Source organism: Fragaria vesca, unplaced genomic scaffold, assembly GCF_000184155.1.
Source record: "Fragaria vesca subsp. vesca unplaced genomic scaffold, FraVesHawaii_1.0 scf0513090, whole genome shotgun sequence".
Classification (NCBI taxonomy): Eukaryota; Viridiplantae; Streptophyta; class Magnoliopsida; order Rosales; family Rosaceae; genus Fragaria; species Fragaria vesca.
The window spans coordinates 677,339-682,954 of NW_004443444.1; positions in this window are offsets into that span (position 1 = coordinate 677,339).

Sequence of the window (5,616 nt, forward strand, 5' to 3'; positions counted from 1 at the left end):
TGGTTCGGTTGCCTCTCAATGCATAGAGAGCATATGTGACATTGATCATGGTGCCATGAGGCATCAAGATTCAAGCTAAACTGCATCCCTGAATGACCGGTATGATTCAATCATTGTAGTCACAGAAGATTTACAAGGCACAAAATCCAGAGATAATTACCGGTTCCTTAGAATGTTGTGGATAGTTCCACTATCTATGATGCACTCAATGTCTCTATAAGACAGATCTATAAAATGGAGTAGATAAGAGAGTAAATTGTTCCACTGAACTATTTAGAAGGATTGAAAGAAGCTACGAAAAGCTGCAATCCTGAGAGTGCATAAAAATTTCCGCGCATAATGACCTTTGCGCACAAAAACAGCCATAGTTTCTTTATTAAAATAGATATGGACGAACCGCGAAAAGTTATGAAAACTAGACTTGTAAAGCTTTCCAATGATATAAAGCTTACTGTCTGGTTGGTCTGGAGCTGTTCACAAAGCTCAAACGAAGTTGACTTTCCAGAAAGGACAGATTGCTGTTTTTGGCAAAATTGGCATGTGCGAAGCTATGAAGCTTGCAGGTGGCGTGTAGGCTTTTGCCTTAGCCAAAAGTGATGTGTGTATGATCGAAACCAAGTCCTTTCGGTCGTAAACTCCATGACTGGTTAGCAAAAGCTCCTTGACATGAAAATAAATTAACTCAGAGGACCTAGAGGATCCGATCATGATGATAATTTTCCGGTTTTGATAAGTCTTCAACGTCTTTTGCAAGACGGCAATTGGTTTAATAGCGTAGGGGGATCCAAAATCAAAATCTTTCGGTAACTCCAAGTCAATATTACCAAGCATGTCTGTGGAGGGCCGGTAGTGTGAGGCGCACTTGAAACCACTATCTCCTTAATTTCGGACAATTCTAAGACATCACACTAAGCTTGGATGAGCCTAGTTGAACAATTGATGATGGAAAATCCACTATAGGGTAGAAGACTTAACCGGAAACACGTTGACGATCCTTATTAAGGATGCAAGGCCGTGCGTCATCTTCACTTGGAATAGACCAAAACGACACAATCTTACCATGTAGATTGTAAATATGCCATGCTTCTAAGGACGATGTAAAAATGTACATCTTGTTTGTAAATCAATACGAACCATAAGAGGAGAATAGTTTCATAACTTTCGAAAAAATTCTCAAGGCATTCATTATTGCTAATGTGAGTACATCGAGGTCTCAATTAGACGAAGGACATCGATACGACGCCTTATTACATATAGCTTGGAAAGAAAATCAATGTCTAGCCAATGACGTCAAAGTCAGGGGTAGCTAGAGCAGGATCTGAATCTTCGAAATTCGCAATCATGAGGATGACGTTCTTGTCCTCATATTGATTTTCTGTACCTTTTTGTATGCATTCACAATTTGAATGAGCTTGACAATCTTGAACCAGTGATCCGAAGATACACAACAGTTGCATTGTCATGGGCTGACGTGAGTAGTTTTGACAAATATAATTGGTGTCTAGACCGGGAGTGTCGCCATTAGGGCCGGCGACATCGGGCTCTTTTCTAGACATCGGCACGGTGTTTTCTTCCGTTGCCATGACCCATATTGTTGTCCCCACATTAGGCGATAATCCCAAATACGTTTATCGTATTAGCGTATATACAATTCTCGTTTGAAATTGTAAGATCAAAATCAAGTCTCGTTGGTAATTCCAAACCAACTTGGAGGACCTAGAGTGTAACATCCCGGACCTAATTTTACTCTTTTTACTGGGTATTTTACGAGTTACTGAGGAATTTAACCGTGCTCGTAATTTGGTAATTTATCACTCGAGTTTATTGTCGAGTTTTACTCAAAATGTTAAATTCCTCTTTTAAGAGCTCGATATTGTAGTATGTGTCGACATTGGGTTCAACGGTGCCTTTAGATGATTTATCGGAGGTTTGGTTAAGTATAGAAATTATATTTTCGGAAGCAAATAACGTTTAATCCGGGCTGTCATATCTATTAGGGCATTGAACTGGGCCGTAGAATTTAAGCTTAAAAGGGTAAAGTGGAGCTTGACCCAGTCAAAAACCCAACTCGGGTTTGACCGAGCCTAACCGTCTCCCTCTCTCTTCTCCCTCGTCTCTCTCTGTCGCTGCCTTCTCCAGCGCAGCACCGCCGTCTCTAGCCACCCTTGGCGGCGAGACCACCGCCGTTCTCTCCCTCTCCTCCTCTCCTTTCTAGCCCAGCCCGTGGATCACGCAAGCGAACCGAATCAGAGGAGATCGAAGCTGTTGAACCCGACTGTGTTTGTTAGATTCCGGCCAGCTCAGGCAGCGACGACGGCAACGAACGGTAGGGTTCTTCTCCTCAGTCCTTCTCCTCTTCTTTCTGTTCCTTTCACCCTTCAAATCGAGCTCTAAATTGGAAATCCCTAATTCTGCATTTTTGGGCTTTTCCGGCAAGCTGCTGCGGTGGTTGCCGATGAGTTTTTCTGACATCTTCCTTTTGCTTTCCGACATTGTTTCGACCACAAGTGGTCAAGGCAAGCACGAAGGGGGAGGGGCCAGGTGTGGTTGCTGCTGTGTTGGAGGAGTTGGTGGACTCAGGTGGGGTAGGTTGTAGTGACAGCTGCGATTAGGGTTTGAAAAGAAGCCTAGTTTCCAGCAAGGAGAAGATTGCTGGGTTCTGGTGGTGAGCAGATTAGAGGTAAGGGCTTCGTTTGATCGGCTGTGTTGTTGTTGTGTTGGATCGTGACTGATTCTATGTTTTGGTTGCAAGGATGTCGATAACTTGGAATTTGGAGTATACGAGGAAGTTATGGCAAAATTCCGGCAAAATATTCCGGCAAGTCGTCGGAATCCGACGAAGGCAGTTAGTCCGACAGAAGCAGTTAAGGTAGTTATCGAAGTTTTTCCTTTTTGTTTTGCATTGTTTCATAAATAGGAAAGTTTGTCGGTTTATAATCGGAAATCTTTCTAAGCGAGGAAAGTTCCTATTTTGGGAAACTTTCCCTTTTTGGAAACTTCCTATTTATGGAAACCTTTTTGGGTGCCCTTAGTAAATTTTGGGGTGAAGTTGTATAGAGAGGAAATGAAGGAAATTCTTGGTTTTGTTTGTGAGCATGTTTGATCGTAGGGGATCATAAAATAATTTTGGAAGTATTTTGGTTAATGTGTTAAGGTACGGAAATTGATGGTGACTTTGATTTCAGGTTAAGGTTCATTCCGAATAAGTTATAGTTACGAAGTTTAGTCGGAATTGATTATTAATATATGTTGGTCAATGCTGGTCAACCCAGGATACTTAGTCAATTTAAGAAGAAGTCGAAGCAATGATTATTATGGAGTCCGATCTGACCAATTTATTCTTTTGTTTATCGTCAGACGTGGGATTGACTCGAGATTGTGAATAGTGGAGGCAGCGCTCGAGGAGTATGCCCAGCATTGGAAGGCTTAGGCCTAATACTGTGAGTGGACTTTTGTTTTAAATAATATGCATGCTATGGTTCATGGTCGAACATTTAAATTGTTGGAGTTTTGACGTCATTTAATTTTGACGCTTTTATTTCTCTTGGAGAGTTACCGAAAAATGGGATTTTTCGATGAGTATAAATATGTACATTGAGGAGAGTATGTATATAAATGCTAGCTAGCCATATGTGTCACCTTAATGGCGTAGCATATAGCCGCATTATGGTGTGACGTGAGCGTAGTAGCCCTATATGAGTGTTTAATTCATATAGGGAGTATGGACACATATTTATACACCCGTCTGTCCACCTTAATGGCGTAGTGTAGCACCGCATTAAGGCGTGACGTGAGCGTTGGACGCGAGCGTAGTAGCCCTATATAGACCCATGAATTTATATAGGGAGTATGGACGTGTGTAAATACATACATACATTTTAGAGCCTGAGAGGCTCGATATTATGAGATGAAAGTTTTATCGCTTGCAGCATGCATTCGATTTTTCCTTGGAAATTAATTTGGGGAAACATAAATATTTTATTTATTAATTTATTTTTTGTCCACTCACTCTAACGTTTGCAAATGTTTTCCCTTGGGCCCTTCGTTTTAAAAATGCCCAGTTTGCAGGTTAGTATAGTTGAGGTCGGGCATACATGAAGACGAGGCATAGTCAATAGTATAGCTTCTGCTCATCTTTATGCTTCCGTCTCTTTTTCTTCACTATTAGAATGGCTCTGAACCTATGAGTGGTTGGTTATAATATTATTTATTTTTAGATAAGTGATTGATAGGGAGATGTTGTGAATTTGGGGAGCGCGAAGGCTCCAGAAGTTTAAGGTTGGATTTAGTTTTTCAGAAGTGCTTGCAGGTGTTTTAGGAAGGGTTGTCCATTTTCAACGAAGGTTTTATAGATTTTTCGGTAGAATCTCCTTTGGAGGTGGTCCCCGCAGGGTTTACCTCGGGTTTCAGGATGAAATTCGGGGTGGGTCTTGACATAGAGAACTTGATGATGATCGAATCCGCTAAAGATTATGGATCATGATGCCACAAAAGATCATCGACAATATGTAGTCAATTAAGATGGTAAGCAATCCACTTGACTAATAACTCAACAAGTAGAGTTATATGAACGTTTCAAGAAACGCTCCATTAGTGCATTCCACAGTACTTTGTGGTCATTACTTTTTGCACATATTGTCATCGAAGGCTTTTGTCGATGGGGCGCGTCAAAGACTTTGAGCGCATGAGATGTGAAATCTCGGCATCTAGGCTTGTTAGCCTGAGGGTCAAAACATATGGTTTAATCCTTTCCAATGAAAGGTTCCACAGATACCAAACAAAGATTCGCCTTAGGTATCAAGTACGTCAAAACTGAAATGAGCATAATTTTACGTTGCTATTGCATACAAAACCAAGCTGTTATGAGACTCGATAGAGGTCACAAACGATGCTTTTATGGTTTGTCCTTCGGATTGATCACACACAATCTGGAAAAGCCGCTAATTGATCAAGCACAATTCGGAAAAAAAGCCTCGGATTGATCAAACACAATCCGGAGAAAGGTCGAGGTTGATCATACACAACCCTGATAAGGAAACAAGAGTGATCAAACACACTCTTGACCTGCGAATAAAATTCCGAGATTTTGGTACCTGCACGCACAAAATCCCAAGCATAAAATGGAGATGGAGAAGGGGAGAAAACACTTTATCTCCCCCGAGTTTATTGAACTTTTAAGAGTTTAGGGTTTAAAACATACCGTAAAATTTCTTCGAAAAACTCGGATTTCTTGATCTAAAACTCGATCGGCGAAACCAGAAAAAAAGGCGGAGTTGACGGTCGAGAAGCGGTCGGTAGTCGGATAGAGGTGCCGAAAAATACTTTTTAGGGTTTCAAAAAATAAATGGTGGGCTATTAGTTCTAGGGTTAGAGCAAAGTGCATGATAATGTGATGAAGTATAAAGTGTAGAGAAAGAGAGATAGCAAGAGAATCATCATCTTATTCATTGATAGGAATTACACAATACCAATATGGTAAGGATATGAATACATAGATCTAGTCAAACTACATATCTTATTGGCATAAGACCAAGACACACATAAAGAAATATCTAGAAAGATACAGAATATCCTAAAAAAAAATTATGTGTATTATAAGAATGTGTGGATATTTTA